This window comes from Plecotus auritus, assembly GCF_963455305.1.
Source record: "Plecotus auritus genome assembly, chromosome: 1".
Taxonomy (NCBI): Eukaryota; Metazoa; Chordata; class Mammalia; order Chiroptera; family Vespertilionidae; genus Plecotus; species Plecotus auritus.
The window spans coordinates 13,322,995-13,350,440 of record NC_137770.1 but is presented as its reverse complement, the minus strand read 5'-3'; the positions used below and the strand labels follow the sequence as shown (position 1 = coordinate 13,350,440).

Genomic DNA, 27,446 nt, shown 5'->3' with positions numbered 1-27,446 from the left:
GGCTACATTGGGAAGACACAAGATGAAAGAAGGATTTGCATGACTTGCCTTTTATCCATTCCAACAACGACCACACCCATCTGAGAAACAGTCCAGGCTGTGTGTGCGGGAGAGTGAGAGCAGCCACTGGAGGACCTGCTGCGGATGTGGGTCAGGGACTCCTCACTGTGACTGTACAGCTGAGGCCCGTGGCTCCATGGCCCCCAGACTGGGAACTACTGGAGTACACATTCAGCAGAATCCTTGCAAGTACCTCATTCACACGTCTTCTCTCCGCTGCTGTCAAGCCCTGGCTGCATTTAGAATATGTTGTGAAACAAACCGATAGATACACCAGGAAAGGGGTTAGGAGAAATTCATCTACTCGTACTATTACTATTAATAATACGGTACTGCACGGTAACTGCTAGGTGCTTTGGGTCACTTTATTTTATTTTTTTTAAATATATTTTTTATTGATTTTTTACAGAGAGAAAGGGAGAAGGACAGAGAGTTAGAAACATCGATGAGAGAGAAACATCGATCAGCTGCCTCCTGCACACCTCCCACTGGGGATGTGCCTGCAACCAAGGCACATGCCCTTGACTGGAATCGAACCTGGGACCTTTCAGTCCGCAGGCCGACGCTCTATCCACTGAGCCAAACCGGTTAGGGCACTTTGGGTCACTTTACCTATCGTGTGTGGTTTGACCCTCACGGCAGCTGTGGCGTCTTACTATGCCCACGGGGAAATGGTGAGTGGGGGTCATTGTGGAAATGGAGGAAGGGGATGAGCCCTACATGTGGGTAGATGAGATGCAGAAGAACAACAACAGATGAACAAAATGCAGTCTGTCCATGCAGAGGAATATCATTCAGAGGTGAAAAGGAACGAAGGACCGACCCATGCTGCAGCACAGATGAACCTGGAGGCATTGCACTAAATGAAAGAAGCCAGGCACAAAAGGCCGCATGTTGTGTGATTCCGTTACATGAGATGTCCAGAAGAGGCAGATCCAGAGAGAGGGCAAGCAGATGAGTAGATGCCAGGAACAGTCAGACTCGGGGGGTTGGGCCGGTGCATGAGTACTGCTCAACATGTAAGGTTTTCATTCTGAGAGATGAAAAGTTCTGGAACTAGACAGTGCTGGTGGTGGCACAATATTGTGCATATACTTAACGCCATTGAATTGTACAACTTTTATGTGTATTTACCACAAGAAGAAAAAAAACAAAAATAGCAACAACAGCCCACGTGGAAACAGGGTCCCAGAAAGAGCATTAGGAGCCTGCAAACACAATTGGGAGAGCTCGGGATCTCTCAGGCCCAGAGCGAGCGGCCAAGCTGTGACCTCGCTAGACTGGGTTATCATCTGGCCCAGGTGGGCGTCAGGGTGAAGGATAATTTTGTGGAAGGACCCACCCCAAGTTGTAATGAAGCCCACTCACTTTGAGCCTTGGGCACAGGAGGTGTGTGCACTCGCCCATCACCTCTCCTTGTCACGTGAAACTTGGCCATCTCCTCCCCTTCCAAAATGGCACCCATGACAGCTCCCCCTCCAGTTCTTTTGCCAATGACGTTGGCCCCAAAGGTGAACAGACACACAGCTCGCTTTTCTTCTCGGAGGCAGCAGAGCAGATGCCATTCCTCGGCAGCCCTGCCTTCTAGAACTGCTTCCCATAGTATCACGAAAATAGTGGTTATTGCTAAGAAATGAATCTGCCCCTGCCTGAAGAGCCGCCAAGAGACATGGTTGGGGAATCCTGTTTCCTGGGGAGCACAAGGAGTGGGGAGGGCTTGCTCTCAGGATCCTCACAGGGCTCGCTCTCTATGTCTGGCCCCCGCTTGTTATCTCACCCTGCCACCCGCCACCCCCGGCCTAACAAGACACATGGGGAGTGTGCTTCCCGCTACAGCTCTGCGTGTGAAGGAAAGTGACTAGTACTGGATGCACTGCGTGTTCTTTCTTTTGCAAGGGCGTGCTTTTCTCCTAATGAAGTCAGATGTCTTTTAAAAAATACACACAGTTCAATCAATTTCTTTTGTGGGTTTCAAAAGAGATGCTTTATTCAGTTCAGAAATGTGGCAGCTGGAGAACAAAGGCGAGGAACAAAAACTTGCAATTATCTGTGGTGTGGGATGGGAGAGAGAAATGAAGACTATGCAAATGAGGGAGAGAAACTGGTGCCCCAGATTTCCCTCAGATGCTGGGGCCCTCTCCCTTCTACATTTCTTCAGTGGTCCCTCCTTCTAATCTGGTCCCTCCTTTTCCCAAAAGGCATCCTCTTATCTTTATGATCTAAAACTATCACTACTGCTCACCATCTCACTCCATGCCTCGCTTCTCCAGCATCCCACCACATGAGAGATCCAAGACCTGTTTCCCAAGGTGAAATCTTGCTGACCTGAGATTCTAACCTGAGGCCGTCTATGGACAGGTGCCAGTGCCCCTTCCACCCAAGCCCCCATCACAAGAATCTCACCTGGGGATAATGGCATAACTCAGAGGCCCTATGACGGGGGTTTTGAGTGCTATTATGGGCTGGTGGTGGGCATATTTTGAGATAGAAGGACATATTTTTGAGTCTCCATCATGCTCTTAAGTTATATAGCCTAAATAGCCAACTGAACCAGTGGAGCGATGCATTGTTGGGAGTGTGACCTTCTCTCTACTCCTCCGGGGCCACTGAGTCAATGATGGAGCAGTTTGTACAGCTGTACAGAGTCTGGGCTTTCTCAGAAATGCCTGGGGACAGATCCCAGCACAGTTCTCCAGAGAGTCTTGTCTGCCCTTGGAATGTTCTGAGGCCATACCCACTGCCGAGGTGAGCACCGTCTTCCCCCCACCCCCACCCCGCTGTTTCCTCTAAATTGCTCAACCACCAAGATTGTAGCTTGCACCTTCAGCCTGGGGCTAGAGCTCACCTGTATGAATTTTCCCTCTTTGCTCTTTCCCAGGGGAACCAGTTGGCCCACTGGGAGAGGATGGGTCAGCAAGCAATTTTATTGAGCTCACACTGGAACAATTGAATAAAATGCTGGACTGGTGCAGAGCATGCAAACTATGAAACACTCTCCAAGTTTACTTCATACAATTCCTGGTTTCTGTGTTAGCTTTAAAAAATAGCCTTGCCAAAACCGGTTTGGCTCAGTGGATAGAGCGTCAGCCTGCAGACTGAAAGGTCCCAGGTTCGATTCCGGTCAAGGGCATGTAACTTGGTTGCGGACACATCCCCAGTAGGAGGTGTGCAAGAGGCAGCTGATCGATGTTTCTCTCTCATCGATGTTTCTGACTATCTATCCCTCTTCCTTCCTCTCTGTAAAAAATCAATAAAATATATATATAAAAAAATAGCCTTAAGTCTATAGAGGCAAAAAAAAAAAAAAAGTAGATGAGTGGTTGCCTAAAGGGGAGGGAAAGGGGAGGGATGAGGGACGGGCGGATAGGAAGTGACGGCTAATGGATCCAGGGTTTTCTCTCTGGAATGATGAAAATGTTCTAAAGTTGATTGTGGTGATGGTTGCACAACTCTGTGACTATACTAAAAATGATTGAATAGGTGAATTGTGTAAGCTAGACAAGAGTGCAGACATAATTGCCTCACCCTTACCCTCCCTCCCTCATCTCTCTCTACTTAGCATTGAAGGACCAATTCGGAGCCACCCCTACAAATATTCTTAATTACTCACTTGGTTCCTCTACCTCTTACTATGTCAGTTGTATGTAGTGGTGTGTTAATATATGTTTAATAACCAGCTCTCCAGGAAAAAGGAAAAGGAAAAGCCCTAGTTCATAACATTTTCCGATTTCTGTGACGGAAATACTCCCACCATGACCAATGTCAAACTACCAACGCAGTGGCTGAACCCAGAGCTGGGAAGTGCCCAGCAGGGCAACATTATGTAGCATTTCCACCTATAGATATAAATAACCTCGAGAGCACAGTAAAACATTATAAAATAATTAGGAAATGATGAGTTTGAAGTGTGTGTCACCTTTGTATTTTATTTTATTGTAAGTTTATATTGTTTCATTTTTAATAATGGCTGTCCTTGACCACCAGCTCACAAAAATCCCTGAAAATTTCACCATAAGCTCCTACAAGCTTGTATGAGCCAGCTCTGGCACCCCGCCCATCTCATCCTGAGCATGCCTGCCCTGTCGCTGAAAAGACATCATTTCTTAGAAGGCAGCCTGGACACTCTTCAAGGACAGGGTTGTGTTGATCACTGAATCATCCACGTGGCCCAGTAGCCAGCAGGCACTAGATGCGCTCAGCACATGCTTATTGACTGAGAGCAAGGGGCCATCCTTGTAACCAAGGTAGCTGATCAAGAGCGCTTGGCGAACAATAGGCTCCTGGAAACATTGGTCGCTTCAACCGGGGAGAAGAATGGAATAAGAGAAAATGTAATGCAAACAGGGCATTAGCTTACTCATCTTTAGAAGTTAAGTAAAAGGAAAAGATGCCTCTTCTGCCCTGGGCACAGGGCTAGCTCTCTTTGTATTGGGGGTACAATGTTAGAGGAGCATGAAGAGTGGAGGAAGGGAACCCGCTTGAAGCAGGAAATCGGTTTAGAAGAATCGAGGCAAAGAAACGAGTCTACCTTCCCACCTGCCAAATTAAGAAGGGAGGTGTGCCGAAACCGGTTTGGCTCAGTGGGTAGAGCGTCGGCCTGCGGACTGAAGGGTCCCAGGTTCGATTCCGGTCAAGGGCATGTACCTTGGTTGCGGGCACATCCCCAGTGGGAGGTGTGCAGGAGGCAGCTGATCGATGTTTCTCTCTCATCGATGTTTCTACCTCTCTATCCCTCTCTCTTCCTCTCTGTAAAAAAGCAATAAAATATATTAAAAAAAAAAAAAAGAAGGGAGGTGATATGGTGTGGGGTCAGTGTTTCCAAATTCTTTTTAACACGCGCCCTTCACTGATAAGCATAAGAATCTCCCTTCTTCTTCAGAGATTCCAATAAATCCTTCTATGAAGGTTTAACCATTGCTTCAGGATGAGACTCATTCTTATTCTGTAGTTTTGGGTCTCCCCACCAGCCCAAAGGATATGCAGTTTCATTTATGAAAACAGACATTTTTGGTCGGTTGAGCTGTTTTTTTTTTTTTTTCCCAATGACCTCCCTCTGCCGTCACCTCCCAGGCTGAGAGTCAGGCTGTGAAAGACTGAGAGCTGCAGGTCTGCAGCTGCCATTGGACTTGCTGGACCGACCACCTCCGGCTGACGGCTGCCCCTCTCTGAGCCTCGGCTTCCTCAGCTTTACCTCTCTCGTCTTTGACAGAAAATTAGATCGTTGTGAAGTTTCCTATCAGCTTTAACAATCTGTGAGCCCAAGTTCATTTCTCACCCTGACCTAGATTTGAATGATCATGTACTTAAAATATCACAAAATTTGAAAGTGATCAGTTATCTCCTCCACTTGGAAATGTCATCGCTGGCAGTGCATTGGTGGGTGTTGGGGCTATTTTGGTGCCTGGGTGTTCAGAAAAGAAGGAAGAGAAGGTGGAGAGATTACCAAGTCAGTCACCTCCTCACGACTCCTGAGGCCAAGTCGATGCATGTCTTGAGTGCCTCACCCGAGTAGCGATGAGCTGTGGAGGTGTGTTAGAATACCGACAAAAATAGCTGCCACTTTCTTTACTGAGTGCCTACGGGAGCCTTGGGACTTGGCATGACTTCCCTCAGATTTTCACAACCAGCTCTCGGGGTGTTCAGGCTGAGCCCCGTGCTATAAGTGACAGTGAAGTAACTTGCCCAGGCTTCCATAGCTTGATGGAGCCCGGATTCAAACTCAAATCTGCCACCAGCACCCATCTTCTGCCTCAATGTCAATGGTTCTCAAGCAGGGTTCCCGGGCCAGCAGCAGCAGCAGCCCCTGGGAGCTTCTAAGTATACGTTCTTACCCCCGCCCCCCGACTTGGCCTACTGAATCAGAGCCCAGCAAACCCTGGGTGGGGGGATTCTGATGCCCGTTCACCAATGAGAACCCCTCTATGGTGTTAGGCGGCCTTGCGGCCATAGCTTGGTTAGCAGTCACACTACGGAGATCCTCAGAAAGCCAGCATTCCCGATGTCCTCACAATGGTGTGACATTTCCACCAGGATGTTAAAAATTGCCCCCTCCTCGCTAGGGGGCAGGTGATCTCCGAACACTTTAGGGATGTTCCAAGGCCACACAAATCATGAAGGTGGCTGATGGAAGCGTTCTTGAATCAAGTGAAAATAACCCACGAGAGGTTGCTTTTCTGATTTGACTTTCTGGCTCCAATGAAGTGTCAGTGCTTGAGACCTCAGGCATCTTGCTTACTCTTATTAATGTTCCCTGGGAGAGGAAGGATGGATCCCCGGAGGATAGGTGGGGTGAATGGAAATTTCCTTCTGTTTCATGTCTAGTAGAGAACTTGCCTCATTTTAAGATGAGCAGATGAGCCCGGCTGGCGTGGCTCAGTGGTTGAGCATGGACCTATGAACCATTAGGTCACAGTTTGATTCCCGGTCAGAGCACAAGCCCCGGGTGCAGTCTCAATCTCCGGCGTGGGGTGTGCAGGAGGCAGCCAATCCATGATTCTCTCTCATCATTGATGTTTCTCTCTCTGTCTCCCTCTCCCTTCCTCTCTGAAATCAATACAAATATATATTTTTGGGCGGGGAATTAAGATGAGCAGATCATTATGTCTGGAAATTTGCATCTTGATTCCTACCTGGAATCATTGCTTGTATCTGCTGACTCCTCTCTAAGAATAGGAACAGGAGCCAACAAGGCAGGTGTCATTGGGAGCGGGAGGCAGGCAGGACTTGCAGAGGATCTGGGGCACCATTGCTGGACTGGAGGATCAGCGGACTTTGGTCCCAGCTTGGTGGGATCCTGGGGAGCTCACAGGCACATGCACGGAGAGCTCCATGGGCTTGGGTAAAGGCCAGGAGATCTGTGCGTCTGCTCCAGGATATGAGAGGCTGCTGTGGCTCCCCAGTTCCTGATTTTGAAGGTGCACTGATGCCACCATGTTTCTCTCCGGCTGAAGGAAGAACAATCAAACCTTGGGGCCCCGCTCCTGCATGCTGCCTGGGCCAGCCGCTGCCAGTCCCCGAGGCTTCATCCACGCTGTCCTCAGTGCAGACCAAGTTGCCGGAGAATGTGCACACCACACAGACTGGCTTCATTTCAAATTCCTGGCCTCGGACTGCAAAGGGGCTGTCCACACTGCCTCACAGTCCTCCCTCTTCTCCTTCTAGCTCGCTTTGCTCCACCACAAGGATTGTGCCTTTCCTCTCCCCTCCTCCCCGCTCTCCATCCCAGCCCTGCTGCTCACCGAGCCGCACGCTTGGCTGGTAAAATAGAAGCCAACAGATGGGAACTCCTTCCTCTCGCCACCACCAAATGTACACACCTTCCTACACCTACCCCTGCAACAGGCCTCTCTTTCTTCTCTTACACTGGGCTGAGTGTCTCCACGCCTTTCAGAGGCGAATCCCTCAACTTGTGGTCTGGATCTTACTCCTTCTTGCCTGTCCCAGAACATCACACCTACTGTCAGTCTACTCTCTCGCTCTCTCCCCATCCCATCAGCCAATTTTTACTCTATCCTGGATCACCACTGGCACTAACTATAGGCCTGCTGTCTCTCTTTTTATATATACGTGCGTGTGTGTGTGTATGTGTGTATTTAAAGCTTTCATATGTGTATATACTAGTATACATGTATATGTAAGTATATATGCATAGTTACATATATAGAAAACATATATATATAATAATAGAAGCATAATAATAGAAGCTAATTAGACCAGACGTCCTTCTGGACGACCTTCCAGACGAAGCCGGGGCTGTGAGGGAAGCCTGGGTCCCAGGTGCCAGAGGGAAGCCGGTGCCAGCAGCTGCGGAAGTAAGGCCTACTCTTGCACAGATTTCGTGCATCAGGCCTCTAGTGTGTGTGTGTGTGTGTGTGTGTGTGTGTGTCCTATCTAATAAAGAGGGAATATGCTAATTGACCATCACTCTGTCACAAAGATGGCTGCACCCACAGCTGAGGCCAAGTTCCCATAAGGAGCCTTAATGAGCAATCAGCAGGGACCTGAGGCTATGCCCTTCCCTGCCCCTGTGGGGCTTGACAGGGGACCTCAGGCCACACCCCCCACCCAGCAGTGCTTGATGGGGGAATCTCAGGCCATGTCCCCCACCTGGCGGGGCTTGATGGAGGACCTCAAGGCATGCCCCCCACCCCAGTCTGGGCTGGGGGACCTCAGGCCACGCCCCCTGTCCTGGCGCTGGGCCAGGGGACCTGAGGCTATGCCCCCTGCCCAGCAGGGCTTGACAAGGGTGGGACTGGCCGGGTCTGGATCTAGCCCCATAGGGGGGGCCAGCCAGGTCTGGGTCTCATGAGATTTTGAGGTGTATGTGGGTGGGTGGGGACTTGACTCTGGGTCCCGTGGTGTGCCCCAGACTCTGACAGGAGGAAGGTTTTCATATATATTTTACTAATTTTCTTTCATCTCTGACACTTCTATTATAGAGAAAGGGCAAATAGCAATATTAAATTATTTCCTCTAATTAATCCCTTTAATGTGCATGAATTTCGTGCACCGGGTCACTAGTGTATATGTGTGTGTGTGTGTGTGTTTTCAAAACAACAACTAATACCACCCTTGGCCCTGCCTCCCACCTCCCACCTCCCACCTCCCACCTCCCACCTCCCACCTCCCACCTCCCACCTCCCACCTCCCACCTCCCACCTCCCACCTCCCACCTCCTACCTCCCACCTCCCACCTCATTTTTGGCTTTCTCCTCCCCCTCACCTCTCATTCTCCCCTCTCCCTGTTCAATCTAATGTCTGCCCCGCCCTCTGCAGAGCCGTAGTGCTCAACTCAGAGCACTTGTGTGCCCCTGGAGACAGTTGGCAACGTCTGGAAACATTTTTGGTTGTCACGGCTCGGGGGAGGGGTGCTATGGCGTGTAGCAGATGGAGGCCAGGGTGCAGCTGGACAGAAGGACACACAGGACAGGGAATTATCCGGCCACAAATACCAGTCGTGCAGCAGTGGAGAAAGCCCGACACAGAGCCTGCTCCTGGCAGGTTACCGGGAACTTCTGCAAGTCTGAGTCTGAGCAACTGTCCTCCCTGCTCCACACACCCAGCCGCGCTCTCTTGGATTCTTGGACACTTCTCGGTCTTGGTTTCCCACCGAACCTTGGGCCATTCCTTTGCATGCTCCTCCTCTCCCTGACTCAGCCCTGGCTTCCTTCTCTTTCCTCTCTCTTCCGTATTGACCACCCAGTGGCTTCATGTCCTTCCCAGGCCAGCTCTGGAGCCAGCCAGCGGTTGGAGCCCTAGCTCTCAGCTTCACAGCTGTGTCTATAGCAACAATTCTTCTCAGTTTGTTCTCCAGTAAAATGGTGATAATAACAGAACTTACCGTGCAGAGGAAATCCCAATAAATCTCATGGGATAGCGTTTAATTCATTCAGCCGTCATTGTCATTTATTACTGATGACCTAAAAGTAGCATATCTTTTCACTTTTCAGCGGGGAGCTCCAGAATGGACATTGAGGACTCACTAGATCAATATAGGTGTAAAGTTCAGTCTAATTTAAACACACACACACACACACACACACACATACACACACACACACACACACACACACACACACACGTGCACACACTGCCTGAGCATGAGCCAAGGGCCAGGCACTACACCCGACGCTTCATGAGGTGCAAGGCAGAATTCCTGCCCCGGGGAGCTTATCCGCAGTGAGTACACAGGAGAGAAACACAGAGGAATAGAATGGACCATGGACCAGGCCCTGCTTCAGGCTCCAGAACTGGGCCACGAACAAACAGACACCAGGCCCTGCTCTCATGAAGCTTAGAATCTAGCTCAACCACTGGAGAGAAATAAGCTACAAGTGGTCCATCAGAGGGTGAGAAGTGCCATGAAAAACTGAAGTAGGCCAGGCGGGGCCAGGAGTTAGGGAGGGAGGGAGTGGAGGACAGGGAACAGGCCAGCGAGGTGAGCAAGCAAGTGCAGGTTCTGACCCCGTCTCTATGGGAAATTTTGTTGTCTTGCTCATCACGGATTTCTTTTTGCATTCATTTCGATTTTTAAAAATAAGTTCTTATCCTGGTGGCTGAGTTATTTGGTTCCCTCTTACGTTCTGTGCTGGTTTCAGCACTGGAAGCAGAGTCTGTGTTAAGTGTGGTCGCAGTCACCACAGGAGGACCTTGGGTGCCTGGCTAAGTCTGCAGACTTCACTCTGTGGTCTGTGGAAAGGCCACTGAAGGGCCTTGAGCACAGAGATGATGTCACCAACATACCATCCGGGAACAGTTGGTCTGGAAGCCTATGGAGAATGAGGGGAAGAGACCGGAGCATCAGGACCAGCTGGGAAATTGATTGCGAGGATCTAGGCCCCGGAGGCCGGAATAGCAGGCAGTGGAGGCAAAGCTGGCGCCCCTGCCCCACACCTCCCATGTGTCTGGTCAGCCTCTACACCATCCCAGAAGTCAGCATTTCCCAAACAACCGAGCCGTTGCCATGAATGCCAGCCTTTTGCCTCTTTCTGTTTTAAATCGGTTGCTTTGTGTAAAACAGGAAGTGCCACCGTGACAATGGCATTATTTGTGGCTGAGAAATGTGCTTCTGAAAACCACTGGTCCCCTGTGCAGAGCGAGGCTGTGCTTATGGAGTCTCCCAGTGGGTTGGCCCCACTCCATAGCCATGGTCTCCCTCTGCCTGACCAGCAGAATGGACGAGGAGCTGATCCGTTCCTGAGACTGTGGACCAGGCTGCCCAGCCTTCAGGAATTCCCAGCTGTGTGAGGCCCCAGCACTGTGGAGGGAGAGGCTGGCCCAGTGCCAGCCAGGCCCTGTGAAGCCAGGAGACTGACAGGGAGGTCACAGGAAACCCTCCCCTGCCCCAGGCTTCATTCTTAGATAAAGGGTCCAATCCCAGATAGTGGCTCCAGGCTGGGAGAATTCAGAGGAAAGGTAATTTCCTGAGACCGAGTAGGACAGGAATGTGCAGTGGGCACCACGCTGGAGTGGGGGAAAGGGGTGCCGGCAGCCGCTTCAATGGGAACTTCTGGTCTTCTGTTCAATTGAATCCAGATTTCTGGTTCTAATTCCCCCGGGTGGCCTTTCTCAACAGAGTTCTCTAGTCGTTTTTTAAAATGACATTTTCTACTGAGCCATGAAGACATTCTTTTTGAGAGCAGTCTTTAGGATCAGAGCCTGGTTTGAAGCATGACTGGCTTTCTAACTGTGGAACCTTATGCAGGTTGCTTAATCTCTCTGGGCCTTATCTCCTAGAGTTCCCATGAGGATGAAGTGCAGGTATGTGTATGAAGGACCCAGCAACAGTCAGATCCCTGCTCTGCCACTTGATATCTATATGGCCACGGGCAAGACACTTACCCAACTTCTCAGAGCTTCAGTTTTCTTACCTTTTTTAAAATATATATTTTTATTGATTTCAGAGAGAGAGAGAGAGAAACATCAATGATGATGAGAGAGAATCATTGATCGGCTGCCTCCTGCATGCTCCACACTGGGGATCGAGCCAGCAACCTGGGGAATGTAACCTGACCGGGAATCGAACCATGACCTCCTGGTTCATAGGTTGAAGCTCAATCACTGAGCCACACCATCTGGGCCAGTTTTCTTATCTTTGATATGGAATCATAGTGTCTGCTCCAGAGCACAGCTTTCAGGGTCAAAGGAGACAACCCCTAAATTAGATAAACCATGAACATGGCATATAGTAAAAACTCAGTAAACGGTTACAGTTACTAATATGGTTGGAAATGGTAGCTATTACTAACATGGGAGCATGTTTAATTTTCAGGACTCAAAGGAAATATTTCAGAACACTCTTTCCATCCCCTCTGGCTCCCATTGATTCATGCAGTCAACAAGAATTGATTGAGCACCTACTATGGTGATTGAGCACCTACTATGTGCTGGTGCCTTCGTTAGGCACAGGAGACACGGCCGTCAACAAAACCGGTGTGTTTCCTGCTGTAGAGCAGCTTGATGTCTAGTGGGAGAGTCAGACAACCTAATAATTTTATGAATTTAGAATTCCATAAAGTAATGAGTGCTTTAAAGGACAAAATTTGGGAGCTCTGAGAACTTGTAACAGGAAGTGCTGGTTTGTTCTAGGGCGGGGTGGGGGCAGGGGTGGGGGAGAGGTCAGGTAGTTGTCTGGAAGAAGTAAAGCTTAGAGATCTGAAGATAGGGAAATGACTAAGCCTGCCCCTATACCCCTCCCTGGACCTGTAGGGGCTCTGAGGCCTGTTTGTCTTTATGCCTTGGCTCCCCTGGACTCTGGGGGTCTCATCCCCGGGGGATGAGGTTCAGATTGTAATATTCAATGACCCCCCTCCCTCCTTTCCCTGAGGGAGGCCAGGCAGACAGGAGATGAGACGTGCCAATGCACTTGGCCCAGACAGTGGTATGACTCTGCGAAGGGGCGATCCCACTGGAGGCCCAGCCTGGACAGGAGACAGCTGGAAACCATGGCCCAAGCCCTTCCCAGCGACCTTTGCGGATGCAGCTGACAGGAACCTGGATTTTTCCTGCCCTAAAGTAGACTTTCTTGGGCTGACTTCACAGGAGCCAAAAGATGCTGCCGAGTGTTGGCCGATGGCTGATGGTTTCTCCTTGAGGTGTCAGGTTGGGCCTGGACACGCCCGCACCGTGGAGCTGAGATAAGAAACAGACTTCGATCTCTCTTCCGCAGTTTGTAGAAACCTGATTTCAACTAGAGGACAAATCAATTTTTGAAGACTGTTTCCTCAGCCCCACCATTATCAGAGGTGACCAAATCTGGACATTGCATATCTAAATCAGGTTGAGGCACCTCTTTGGAAAAAGCATCCTGAATTCTTATTTCTATCACCCACTGAGTCCCTTCAATTGCCTTTCCTTTTCTTAACTTTTAAACAGCCACAATTACCTGGCAAACAATAGTTACCTGGGTTTAATTTTTAATTTTCGAGGGGGCCTCATTTTAGCTGAGCGTTGCAAACAATGGCTTCATTATACTTCTAAATTCTCTGGACACAAGCAATTGCTTCTTTCCCCAAACACGCTCTGATGCTCTCTGACTATTTCTCCCTTAGCAGTTTTCCCTGGATTTCAGCCACTGAAGAAACCAACTGTAAATGTTTGGCATTCCTGGTACCTCTGGTCATCCACACAATTTCACCTTCTGGGACTCTGCATTTCAGCTTCAGGCCTCAAGAAACCAGAAAGGAAAGGCCGGGCGTATTTCAGGCCCCAAGCTCTGCTTCTTTATAAACAGTCATTTCCCCGAAAGTGCAGGTTAGGGCGTTGCCACAGGTTTCTATAAAGTGGTGTGTGTTTTTTCATGGTAAAATATGCATGCCATGAAAATTAACCATTTTAATCATTTTTAAGTGTGCGATTCAGTAGCATTAGATACATTCCTAATGTTATACAACCTTTACCACGATCCATTTGCGGAGCTTTTTATTACCCCAAACCGAAGTTTATTTATTTATTTATTTATTTAATATATTTTTATTGACTTCAGAGAGGAAGGGAGAGGGAGAAAGTGATAGAAACATCCATGATGAGAATCATTGATTGGCAGCCTTCTGCACACCCCCTACTGGGGATCGAGCCTGGAACCCGGGCATGTGCCCTTGACCGGAATCAAACCTGGGACCCTTCACTCTGCAGGCTGACACTCTATCCACTGAGCCAAACCAGATAGGGCCCACACAGGAGTTTATACACATTAAGCAGTAACCCCCTATTCTCCTCTCCTCCAGCCCCTGCTATCTCTATTCTACTTTCTGTATCTATGAATTTGTCTATCCCAGGTATATTATATCAGTGGAATTGTTATATTGTAAATCAGCAAACTAAAACAGGAGACACCTTAATCAATAAGCCAACTTAATTTGGAGTCTTTTTATTACGCTAGTGCTAGCGGGCTCAGAGTAAAATATCTCTGTCAAATTCTGGGCCCCAACATGGTGGAAGTCTTCCATATTTATACTTTTTTCAACTCTTTGCCTTCCAAATTTGGAACGAGACTTCCAGACCTTCTGAGAAAAATGTCCTGTGTGCTGGGCAGGACCGTGAGACCATATCTCAAGGCCTGGCCTGGCACCAGCACTGACAACTCTGTCTGGGGCATAGTTTATGTCCTATCTGGAATGGGAGTAGTCTTATTTTTCCTTATTACTTAAGCAAGCAAGCGTTTACAGAAGCCAAAATAGCAGGGTTAAAATTTCAAACAGCAGTTTTTACACAAGATGGAGGTTACTACGCTTCATTATCAGGTAACATTTGTCCTTTTGTGGCTGGCTTATTTCACGTAACATAATGTCTTAGCAGTTCATCCATACTGTAGCCTGTATCAGAATTTCGTCCCTTTTCATGGCTGAATAACATTTCATTGGTTGTGCATACCATCTGTTTATCCATTCATCTGTTGATGGATACTTGGGTTGTTCCCATCTTCAGTACTTTTCCAATAAACCCTCTTCTGTGACCCAGGAACAGTTTAACAGCTACCTTTCACTTTATTTCATTCTCTAGAAATAGGCCATCACTCAGGGAAAGCTTGACACCAGGGCTCTGTAGTTGAGCTGGGGCTGGTGAGGGCGAGGGATGGGTAGCTGTGGTCACTATGGACCTTAGCAGAGTTATGCCCGAGGGTCCCGCTGGTCAGAGACAGCACCCGGGTGGGTAGGATTGCACCACATAAGGTTTCTGATTCTATAATAAAAGAGAACTTTCACTCATTCATTCCATTAAACCCACTCTTTAATTTTTATTTTTCAATTACAGTTGACATTCAATGCTATTCTGTATTAATTTCAGGTATACAGCATAATGGTTAGACTTTTATATTTCACAAAGTATTCCCCCTGATATTTCAAGCACCCATCTGGCACCATCCATAGTCATTGCAATATCACCGACTATTTTCCCTATGCTATCCTTTCACATCCATGTGACTATTCTGTAACGCCAATTTATACTTCTGAATCTCTTCACCCTTTCACCCAGTCCCTCCAACCGCCCCCCTCCACCACACACACACTTCCCTCTGACAACCATCAGTCTGCTCTCTAGATCTGTGAGTCTGTTTCTATTTTGTTTTCTTCTAAATCCATTTATTTTATCACGCACTCACTCACTCGTTCCAGTATTATTAAAATGGCGGTGGTAAGAAAATCGGCCCTGTGCACCCTGAGCTTGCCGCCGCTGGAGGCAGAGAGAAGAAAATCTATGCAGGCGATGCCTGTGGGTAAGGGCTTTAGGAGCAGCAGCACAGCGCTCTGTGGAACACACAGCGGGCACCTCACCTGTTCTCGGGAGCCAGGAAAGGAAGCCACACCTGGGCCAAGTCATAAGGGAAGGGAAGAAGTTAGCCAGACGGAGGCAGAGGGCAGAAGGAATGAGCCAGACACAGGTAGGGACATGCAAGGGGCTGGGGCTGAAGGGAGGACCTGCGGTGGGCTCAGGTGTGTGACTTGTGCTGAGAGCCAGGGGAGGCGGGGAAGGGAAAGCCACGGGCTCGGGCAGGGACCTTTGGTGAGTGACTTCGGATGGTGTTTGGGCTTAATCCTCGGGCAAAAGAAGAGTCCTGAGGCTTTGAAGCAGGACCCAGAGCAGCGGAAAGCAGGTACTGCTTTCCCCTCAAAGGAGGCATCCCTCTGGAACGCCTAAGAGCCATCGTCTATCGGGCAGGGAATGACCCGGAAACTGAGGCCTAGACAGACACGTGGTGCCCAGACTGCAACCTTGGCATCAGAACTTTCAAAGTCCCCGGGGTGAGGCCAGCCAAGCCTTTGCATTACGTGTCCCTGTTTCCAGAGAGGGCAGGCTAACTCCTGCAGGGAGGCTGGGGTACAGCTTGCAGGGTCCGCCCAGCCGCTCGAGGCTCTGCGGCTTTAAGAACTGGGGTGGCTACCTGCCAAGGAGGCCAGCACCCCTCCCCTCCCCCGCCAAGCACAGCCCACGTGAGCACAGGCTGTGGACTGAGGCCGTGACAGTCCCTGGGGCTGGCCTGGGCATGCTGACCAGGCCTTGCGGGACAGCCCGGGGATGCAGGCCAGCCGAAGAAAGAGGACCTTTCTGCCTTTTTGAGAAAAGCACATTCCGCAGAGCTGTGGAAACAGAGAGGAACTGTGTGTAGCCCTAGGCCAGCCGTCCCAAACAAACAGTAAGTCAGGAGGGCAGGGAACACAGCACAGACCCGCCCTCCCAGCTCCCAGAGGAGCGGGTCTGCAGAGAGCCCGCCCCTGGGCTGGCAGGGCACAGCCAATGAGCAGGGCAGAAAGTTTCCTGAAATCCTCCAAGGGGGGGTGGGCGGGGGTCGGGGGGCAGGCGGGGGTCTCTGTTTCTCTCTCTGAAAAATCTGGGGCTCAGCTCAGCATATGATGATTGACAATAGCTCAGGTGTGGGAAGCGTTTCTCCTCTCTGTCCTTCCTCCTCCTGTGTGGGCCTTGTGGTCCGTGTCTTTGCCCTGAGAACCCCGAGGCCATGTGAAGGCAAAGGAAGTGAAACTGAAACCCGTCAGAGGTACCTGTCAGCTTTGGGACAGGAGCTTGCTGCGATGAGGTGATGCAGCTAAATGACCCCCCTGGGGGGTGGCCGTGGGGGTGAAGGGACTCCAGGCTGCCACAGACACTGGGGCAATCAGCCGGTCAAAGTTTCCTGAGCACCCAAAGGACACCAGCAGGGGACCTTAGAGAAGAGGTGGAGGTAAGGCGGCACCCAGGTCATCACCTCCACCTGGAGGCGGAGTTCTGTCTATTTTCTTCAAGGCTTTGTCCAGACCAAAGTGCTGCTTGTCTCCGTCTCCACTGGGGGCCAGGACCAACACGGGGCAAGTGACCACAGTGATGTGCTCGTGACTCGTACGCCACCAAACACTAAAGGCAGAACCACGTGGCTTTTGGGCGTCTCCTCTCTAGCAGTGTCTGTGCCTCCCTGCCTCCGCCTTCATTACAGACAATTGAGAGCTACCTGCCACCCACCTTACTTCATGAGAACACATGCAAAAGTTAGCATGTTGCGGGGGGAGGCGGGAGGGCAGGTAGCAGGTTGAGATTACGTTGGCAGAAAGAAGAATGTTGGCATTGATTGGCAGGCAGAGGAGGGAAGCTCATTTGTGTCTCCCAGATAGCTGGGTACAAGCTAACAGGAAGGGGGAGAGAGGGCCAAGAGTGGAAAGCAAAGAGAGAGCTGGCTTCAGCGGAGGGGTAGAGTTAGGTGAGGATGAAGGAAGAGGAAGGTGGCATGGGGTGAGGCAGGGCCCGGGGCGGGGGGTGAGCTGAGAGAAAGCTCAACTGTGGCTTGTACATAATCATAATGAAGGATCTTAAAGACTCAAATGTGACTCTGGCTATAGGGCCAGATCCCAGGAGGTCAACTGCTGGCCCGTGACATGTTTTATTTGTAAACTGGAGCATCCCTGGAAAATGGGGACATTTCCCATGTGATTCTAAAGGTCTGGCGACACCAGGCTCTCACGGCAGCAGCAGGGCGGCTAAAGCTGGAGCTCCTGGTCCGCAAAGTCCCCATTCACAGTGGAGGCACTTTGCATTCCCCGCCCACTCCCCATCCTCGCACCTGCCTGCTTCCCACAGGCCTTGAGGATTGTTGCTACTCCTGCTCTCCGTAGTAAGGAATATCTTCTACTGGGAGCCTGTGTGTGTACGTGTGTATGTGTGTGTACATATGTGTGTGTGTACATGTGTACGTGTGTGTGCGCACAGATGTGTGTGCGTGCACGTGCACACCACAAACACAGGTAGGCTCTCTTTCAATTCATTTCAATTAATCTCTCCCTTTTTCAGTTGAGGATGACAGATGCACGAAACCAAACGTACCCCTCTCCTTAGCATATTTCAGCAGCCTTCCCAGGCGACCTGCCAAATTGCTAGATGGTATTTGAGGTTTTTTTTTAAAAAAATTGAGTGCATCTTGTTATTTTGGTTTAAGGATTCCCCAGCCTTCCTTAAGGCACTATTTAATTTATGCCACACTTACAGCTTTCAAAGCATTTCTTCAATACACGCGAGTTCATTTTTATCATTCCAGCAGTTCTGTGAGGTCCGTAGTGTAGGCCCCCTTCTGTACTCTCTTGGGGAAAATCAACTAGTAGAGAAGCTAAATGACTTGCCTTGATCCTGCAGTAAATTGCAAGACAGGTTAATATTCAGGCACAGCTCCCTGTAAAATGAAGTGTGTCCTTTCAACGGCGTAGAATTGTAGAAAGTTATGCTCTGACGAACATAGTGACTAAGGGTCTGACCTCCAGCATACTTGTCTGACGGCTGGTTAGGCCACTCACTAGCCACAGGTCTTTAGGGAAAGTCTTGAATCTCCCTGCGCCTCCTTTTCTGTAAAATAGGGATAAAAGCCCCCATTTGCGAGTGTTGTGTGGATTAAATGAGGTAATACATGTAAAATGTTTAGAATAATGCCTAGCGGAGTAAGCTTTCAATAAATATCACCATCTGTACAAAAATTATTATTCTCTGGACCTTTGGGAAATACTCTTTATCAGGTAGGATATGGGCTAAGTTGTAACCAAAAGCCCCCAGATACGTTTGCTCAAAAAGGATAGAAGTGTATTTCTCGTTCACCTAATAGCTAAGAAGAGGTAGATGGTCAGGACAGATAAAAAAAAACTCTACTCCACAGGGTCACTCAGGAACCCAGGCTCCTTCCATTGTGTTGTTCCCCATCCCTACGGTGTTCTCTTCCCGCATAGTCAAAGCTGGCTCAACATCACGTCCACCTTCTGTTCTGTCTGGAGGAAGGGGAGGGATGGAGGTGGAGGGCAAACAGCCCCGCTTAAATGATATTATCTAGAAGTTGTCCATGTCCTTTCGCTCACGGGCCATTGGCAGAACTTGGGCACACTTAGCTGCAGGTGAGTCTGGGAAATGGTAATGGCTAGCTGGGCCAACTAAACACTCTACAACTTCAGAGTTCCCTTCCTAAAAGGAAGAAAGGGAGAGCAGAAATTGGGAACAGCGTATGTCTTTGTGCTATCTTACCACGGATGCGTGCTTTGGCCCTGAATTGGATGTTACAAATGCCTGCTCAGTCTGCCAGTTTCCCAGCCCACCTGTGCGCCCCTGCCTGTCTTCTGGATGCCTAATGTACTCGATGTCTTCTTCTGCAAAACCCAGGGCAGCTCCTGGCTCTGTGTTTCAGAGGAACGCCTCTGGGACAACGTGATTATCGCCTGCAGACCTGCCAGGCTGTTTCCTGGGTTGGACAGCCTCTTCCTTTACTGCCCAAGCCTCCCAGCAACAGTGGCATTGGGCTCCGTTGTTGTTCTTTTTCTTCTTCTCCCTCCTTCTCCTCCTCCCCTTCTCTTTCTCCTCCTCCTTCTCTTCTTGCTCCTTCTCCTCCTCTCTTTCTCCTTCTCCTTCTCCTCTTGCTCCTTCTCCTTCTCCTTCTCCTTCTTCCTCTGAATCTCTGTGGTCTGAGAGTTCAACCTCCATGATGTATACTTTCCTGAAATCACTAAGTAACAGCCTAGCTCAATGAAAGGAAATACAGATCAATGTTCCATTTCATTATGGCAATAATTGAGATTGAACAGGTCAAGGAAGGGAACACCAACTGTCTCAGGGGAGCTTGTCCGAACCAAGGAAGGTGATTTGATGAATACAGGAAGGGGGCCCACACTACCAACCTCACCAGATGAAGAAGGACATTTGTGCCTGTTGAAAGCCTACTATGTGCCAGGCACCTACTAGAAGCAGACGTTAGAGCACTAAATAATAAGACAGGCACCTGGGAAATGGTAATGTCTAGCTGGAGTACTTTATATTAAATTATTTCATCAAATCCTTACAAGTTCTTCAAAGCATGTATTTTTTACATTTAAAGAATATATTTTTATTGATTTTAGAGAGGGAGAGGGAGAGAGAGAAGCATCAATGATGAGAGAGAATCATTGGTCAGCTGTCTCCTGCTGGCCCCCTACTGGGGATCAAGCCCACAACCCTTGGCATGTGCCCTGACCGGGAAATGAACCATGACCTCCTGGTTCATAGGTTGATGCTCAACCACTGACCACACAGGCCGGACTATTTTTCACATTTTAGAGACAAAACGTTACTTTGGGAAATGGTAAGGATGATTTTGAACCCACATCTGTCTGATTCTAAAAATCCTGCTCTTTCTATTATCACCTCATCTGCCTCCAATCACTTTCTTTGTTGGAAAGGGAATCTAGTCTATATACAGAAGTGACCTTGACCTCTCTGCTGGACACCTGAACCAGTGACTACTGTTACCTCTGGAGGCACCTTCCTGTCTATCCTGCATCTCTCAAATCGCTCTTGTCCACTTATCCTTCTTTGTGGACCCACCCAGCTGAACCCCACTTCTGGAGCCTGCTCCTCCCTGGGGTTCGGGCTGCTGGAGGAATTATTCAGCCCACCATGTCTATCTGACGCATCACAGTCCTGGGTCCCCAAGGCTGCCTAGAAGCCCTTGCAGATGCCCCTAGCTACTTCACTGCCCCCTTGCCATCGGCATCTCCTCCAGACTGTCTGTCCCTCTTTCCTCCGTCCTTCTTTTAATCTGTTTTATTGTCTCTCATTGTCATTGATAGAGAATCCATCCTTTCCATTGATAAAATGGAACAAAATTGAGGCCCCAGGAAACTCTCAAGGTCCTCCCTGGCAACCACCCAGCTTACCTCCTCCTCTTCTCCACCCTCCCATGCCAGGGAAGAGGTGTGCTCCTGCCACAGCTGACCGTCCCCTCGTGAGCCAGATGCCCTCCCATCTCCCCCGGAACCTCCCTCCACGCATTGTTCTCTCTCACTCACACCTTCAGCCTCTTCTCTACCAGCATTCTTCATCAGTACCTGAACATGTTCTTGATGCCATGGTTCCGTCTAACTTCTCTCTTCAGTTTCCCTTCCTCTCTCCCTTCACAGCCAAGCTTCTTGAAAGACTTACCTACACGGGCTGTCTGCACTGCCCGCCTGCCGCTTCAGTCCTCCATCCCCCGCTGGCTTCTGTGCCCACGATGGATCGAAGGCCCAGACAGAAGGCAGGAAGGAGAGCTTCCTAGCCAGTCGACGCTTCTAGTGCCTAGTGTCGGTACCGTTGTCACGGCTGCACCTTGAGCTTCTCCCCCGCGGCTCTCTGCTCTAGGTCTCCAACCGCCTTCGCTGGACATTTTTCTTCCCTGTCCTTCACAGAGACCTCCTTGGCTACCCACTCCCTCTCAGCGCCCTTTGAAAATGTAAAACACATTCGTAGCGCAAAGGCTGTACACAAAATTCGCCAACCCCCGGCTCACTCGCTTCTCCCAATATCTACATCTCAGTGGAGTTTTGTTGTTTCCTATAGTGATGCTTGTGTGATTTGCTAAAGTAAATAAGCGATGAGTTGGACCAAGGGTCAGATAGCCATACCCACCGGTGACCCGTGCAGCCACTCCTGCACCCACCACATTTAGTGCAGGTGACCCCGACCCCTGGGCATGGTGATTTGAAGAGCTGCTGGGGGAGACTCCGCTCTCTCCTGCTGCCCCCTCCTGGCTGGCGGTGGTTGAGTCCTGGTAGAGTTCATGCAGTTGCTGGTCTTGTCGATGCATCAAAACCTGTGCAGTGGAAAGCATTGTAGCACGAATCTTAACCCTGGTGGGGATGGCCATGTTTATTCTTTCTCGTAGGGTCCTCAGACTGTTTGAGTACAGGTATTATATAAAAAGAAGCATTATCCTGCACTGAACACTTAACATGTGCCAAACATGTATCATTTCATTTCATCCTTGTAACAACCACATGAGCTCCATATTCCTTGAGTGTTGGCCATTCCCTCTGTACAGTGATGAGACTGAGATCCACGGAGATGGAATACCTGGCCCAGGGGACTCAGGGTGCAGGTAGCTCATCCGTACTCCCAGCTCCAGCTCTGACTCTAAACCCCATGTTCGTAACGGCCCCCCAAGTCTAACTCAGCGGGAATTGTGTGGCACCAGGAATCTGCACTTTTACAAGGGTTCCGCTGCAGGGGCTGTGGAGCGCTGCACTTTGAGAACACGGCCTCCCATAGACAGAAGCGAAACTGCTCCCAGCAGAGGGATGTAACCGTGCAGCACCAGCAGCCTCAATCTGCATGACAGAAAATGCTGGGCCTGCAGCCTTCTGTGAGGAAAGAGGAGATTAGAAGAGGTGGTACGATGGGAAGGCATCTGACCAATCGCTGCCGCTCCGGCTCCCCTACCCCAACCCCTCCTAAGCGCCAGAAACCTGCAGCTCAGTCAGAGTCACCTGGGGAGGCCTAACGTTCCCCTGTCCTGAGAGGGGCCCCGAGCAAGGGTCCCCTGCTGTGTGAGAGTGCTCGCCTCTCAGGGACGCCCGGCTGTCCAGCGGAACAGCATCGCATCTTAACCTAAACGGCATCCTCCTGGCAAAACCCCCCCTTTCCTCTCTTAGTAAGGCAGACCTGGTGCTCAGGCTCTCAGATCTGCGACTGTTCATGGCCCGATAGGCAGAGACAAAGGGAAAAAGTCTTCGTTATCATCTAAACGCAATGAATCTGTAACGAAACAAAGCTGCCCCGGTACAACCATTCCTTGGCTCACTCTGCTTTCCAGCGGCTAATCTATGTTTGGCAAGGAATCGGGTGGAAACTAACCCCCCCCCACCCCCGCCACCTCCACCTGGCGGCCATGTTTTCTCGAGCTTTTGTACCTCTCTTTAGCTCCTGGGTAGGGTTGGCCAGAATCCATGGAGCAGGGGCCGATGCCCACATGCCCACGAGGGCCAGCGATGAGGTGGTGCCCAGCAGAGAAGAAATTGAGTGGAGAAAACCAAAACTGTGCCCCGTGCTGTGCTGGGTGTGTGACTGATAGGATTTAATCTCCCAGAGAGCTGTTGGGGTTATGTCTTCATTGAATGAATGAGAAGACAGAGGCACAAATACACACGTAACTTGTGCAAGACCACCCAGATAGTAAGACCACCCAGATAGTAAGACCACCCAGATAGTAAGACCACCCAGAGCCTGGAATCAAACCCAGAGTCCTTGCCCCTTCCACATAGTCGTGTGCCACTTGCCGCTCTCTTGGGCCACTGCCTCTGTGTCTGTTCCTCAGAACGGATCTCGACTTCCAGCCCAAACAGTTCCCCTCACAGGCCTTGGCAGAAGGCCACTCGCCCGGGGCTCCAAGAATAGCGTAAATACAATGAACCATTTTAAAAAAAAACGAGATCCTATATGTCGAGCACTCAGCCCAGTGCCTGGCACTTTTGAAAGGACTCAGCAGACCTCCGGGCATTGTCGGCCCCGAGCTGGGCGTTCCTGGCTGCAGGAGATTCCGCTGACAGTTTGGGAACAAACACAGCTTAAGTGACTATAATGGATGGTCGAAATAAGAAAGAAAAAATAGACTTGGACTCAAGAAATTTATAATCCAACTGGGGAATTGAAAGCATTGCCTATCTGGAGAAAGAAATGAAAACATAATTCATAGCCTCACGTCTAGTCCTGATCTCGCCAACTACGAAACGGGCAGCAGCTTCTGAGAAAATGACTTTGCATCTTTTGGGGCCTCAGTGTCCTCGTCAGAAAAATGGAGACACCACTGATTCAAAGGGCTTTCTTGTTAGGCATGCGTACGTGTCCACCCTTCGTAGGACACAGTGGCAGAGGGCGATGCTTATGTGATTTCCTAAAGTTAATAAGCTGTGAGTCAGACCAAGAGTCAGATAGACAGCCACACCCACTGGTGACCCGTACTGCCACTGCTGCGCCCACCACATCACCACCTTTAGTGCAAACACACACACACGCGCACACACACACACGCGCACACACACACGCACACACACACGCACACACACCTGAGCATTGTGATTTGAAGAGCTGCTGGGTGAGACTCTGCTCTTTCCTGCTGCCCCCTCCTGGCTGGCGGTGGTTGAGAATCAGACGCTGAGTCCTGATGAAGTTCATGGGGTTGCTGGTCTCGTCGATGCGTCAAGACTTGTGTAGGGGAAAGTACCGTACTTCAAATTAGTTAGAAAGCTTTCCGTCCATCCTCGGTTGCTGGCTGACTATGTGACCGTGGGTACTAAATGAGGTGGCCTTGCTTCGAGACCGGACTTGGAAATTACGCTCTGCCTGTGGCGAGGGCGCTGAGATTAGAGAGGAAGGAGCGTTCCCGGTGCTTCTCCTTTATCCTAATGTCACAGACACTGCAGCTCCAGTTGCTTTCAACGTAAACAGGGTTCCCTGACTCACAGAACCAAGGACTTCCTGAGGAGGGCGCGGGAGATGCCCTGGATCTAGGGGGGACCGTCACAGCCGCAGTGCTGTGGGCTGGAGCTCTTCGGGCGCCAGTTGGACAAATGGCCCGAGCAGTCCAGCCCTCGTAGCTGCAGCCCTGAAGGCCTCTGCCCCCGCTTCTCAGGATGAGTGCTGAGCCTCATTCTGACCGAACCCTCCCGGGCCACGTGGAGCAAGCCCGCCACGGGGATGGAATTCTGGAATTGGCTTAGCTTAGGTCGCAGGTTCCATACCCAGATCCGTGGGGGCAGAGGCCAGCTCCTTGGAAGCACTGGATCCCCATGTGGAAAGGGGGCGCTCTTGGGGAGTGCGATTTGGCAGGGAGACCGCCTCTGTGCTCATCAGGGGACACTTCTCTGCAATAGAAAGGAATGAGCAGCCTGTGTCTGCGAGCGAGCCCACCATCTGGCCTCGCTGGGCCGGACAGAGCAGAGCATTCCTGAGAGAGAGGGCGTTGTGAGAAGTGGCCTGTGAGAGGGCAGTGGGGGCAGGGGGAGGGGGCGCCGTGCCAGCCCCGGGCCTGGAGTGCGCCTGGGAGTTTCACTGGTGCGTCTACCAGCGCCACCAGCCAATTCCGGAAAGGGGCCTGTTTCCTTCTGTTACGTTTCCTTCCATTATGAAGGCTGAGGCTGCGGCCGTTAGATATTGACTCCGCCTTAAAGCGCCCAGGGTGGTGGAGAGAGAAGGAGCCCACCGTTCCTGGGTGCCCGCCCCATGCCGGACCAGAGGTTTTCTCCGTCTGTTCTCCTTGAATGCTCCCCAGCTCCCTCTGGGACGGGCAGCCTCGCCCTGGTCCCCAGATGGAGAAGGAAAGGGGGGTTAGGGGACTCGTCCAGAGTCACTCAGCTCACAGGTGGGAGAAGGGAGCCTGGAGCCGGCAGGCCTGTGTTACAATCGTCGCCCGTTTGGGAGAATTCCATGTGTCACAGCGAGTCCCCCGGCCCGTGGCCCTACGCGTGGTGACAGCTGCTCTGGAGCAGGAGCGTGCCCTCCGTTACCTTTGTGGTAGCCAAGGACTTGGTGAGTGTAGAAATCTGAGGGCAGGGGCTGCTTATGGGCCTGCCCCACGGGACAGAGGGCAGGACGGAGGGCCCGGGAGAAACAGGCTGCCGGCATCATCGCTGGCCTCCTCCTCCTCACACCTCCTCTCCAGCAGCTCGAGCGTCAGCTCAGCCCGCTGCGTACGTGGTCTCCTCGCACCCCCATGCAGCTCCTTCGAGGCAGGCGCGGTCATTCCCCCCGTGCTATAGATGAGGAAACCAGGGAGCAACCACGAAGGCTGAGGCCACAGCACGTGGCGTGTCCCCATGGGCTCTGTATCCTCACCGCCATTTAGACGGGAGTGCACGTACCCTTTGAGAGGGGGCTGCTGATCTCACCTGGCTGGCAAGCCCGGATTCGAACTCAAGTCCTGTCTGACCCCAGGAACTGGAAGGGTGGTCTCTCTCACTTAAGGAAAACCTTCAGGGGGGCTCTTTGGCCTGCGGATCCAGCCTGGAGAGGCTGCCCCACACGCTTCCGGGAGAGAACGAACATAGGTCCTTTCTTGGGTCATCTGTGCACATTGGTGTCCCTCTGCCCTGCTCCCCACTTTTCCCCTCCCCCAATCACCGTGTAAGGGGCCCTGACCAAGCCCTGGGAGGAGCCTCTTCTGGAGCCTGGGGCCACATCACCCCTCGAAGATACCGATGCCGATAGAAAGCCTTTTCAGTGTTAAGGGCTCTCACAACAAACACACAGAAGCTGGGAGTGGATCAGGTCCACATGAGCTGTCGGAGGTATAACCACGGCCGCGGAGAGGTGAAGCGAGGAAGTGGCGGCCCCCTTTCTCTGTGTTCCGTTTTTAGCCTGTGCTTTCAAAGCAAGTAGGTGCCATGGTGATAGGTGCCATAGAAATAGATGGAGGCCGGGCCGTTCCCATGGAAATGCACTCGTGTTGGGGAGAATGGGGTTCCGCTGTGTTCTGGCTGCTGCCGAGGGCAGGACCCCAAAGGGCCCGACCCCCCAGACCAGGGCAGAGGGCTGCTGTCGGATGGCCTCTCGAGGCTTCTGACTTTCTCACTGTGATGGTCTGAGGCCCCGGAGAGCACAGCATCCCTCCAAGAGCACCCCCCAGCCCTCCCAGGGAAGTCCTGAAGGCGCGTGGCCTCTGCCCAGCACAGCCATCACCCACGGTGGGAGCCCGCAGCCCCCATCCTGCCTGCGTGTGGAACTGTCGCTGGCTTTCTGCAATGAGTGGGTAATAAAGAGCCGTGGGGCGGGGACCGAGTCCGGAACATTTTCAGGAATACTCGTAAAATGAAACCTCGGAGGATCTCAGCCAGAAAGCAGAGCAGGGAAGATTGCGGGTTCCGGTCTGTGAGACCTCGGGCGGTAGACTCAGGCCCAGCTCAGCTATTTCCAAATGCAGTTTCCATGGACTGAGACACCCTTAACACAACTGCTCGAGCCATCCCGTAGTATTTACATAACCGTCTCTGCATAACTGTTGGTAGATGTGTATAAATGAAGCTGGTCAAGCTTAGTTCGTTTTTATTTGGATGTAGGCCAATTACATCTTCTGAAATGTAACCCACATATACAACCTTAGGCCTAGTGTGGGAGGATTAAGTTTAAAGACCATGTCTTAGTAACTCTGCCCCCTAATATCGACTTCTGTCCATATGGGGCTCTATTAGGTATATTCATTTCTATACATTTATGCTGTCAGATGGCATACTTCCTTTAGGGCAAGCCTGCGGCCCGCCGACCGTGAGTTTGACATGCTTGCTTTAGGGGAAAGCAAGTATGCTTTTGAACTAAAGTATGTTTCTGGGACCAGTAATTCTAAGAACTGACCATTGAGATTAATTTTACTCTCAATGAAAGCACAGGCTAAAAACAGAACACACATACCCCTAACAAAGGAATTTTTAAGAAACTTTAATGGTTACTACCACCATCAACTCACACTGCTGCCTAAGAAGTTGCCGATTATGAAAATCATCCGATGGGAAGGCGCCAAACAAGCGTCTGTCTGGCACGTCTGGCATTTGTCACGAAGAGACACTTTGCCGTCTCGTTCACGTACCTTCTGTGCCTGCAGGCGGTGTGTCAGGTCATCACTGCTAGGCAAGCCCTTTGTGGAAGTCCACGGAGCC

The 27,446-nt window shown here is 50.8% G+C and overlaps 1 protein-coding gene across 3 annotated transcripts in view; it reads left to right on the top strand.

Annotated features, from left to right (window-relative positions):
* DGLUCY (D-glutamate cyclase) overlaps positions 1-27,446 on the top strand; it is a 106,564-nt gene that overhangs the window by 27,903 nt on the left and 51,215 nt on the right. For 2 of the 3 annotated variants that reach the window (XM_080658936.1, XM_080658934.1), the window contains exon 1: positions 15,981-16,192. The exons of the other annotated variant lie outside the window; for it this stretch is intronic. The gene's annotated coding sequence lies outside the window, so the exon portion shown is untranslated. Of the gene's footprint in view, positions 1-15,980; positions 16,193-27,446 lie in introns of those variants that run through there. 3 annotated transcript variants of the gene reach the window in all.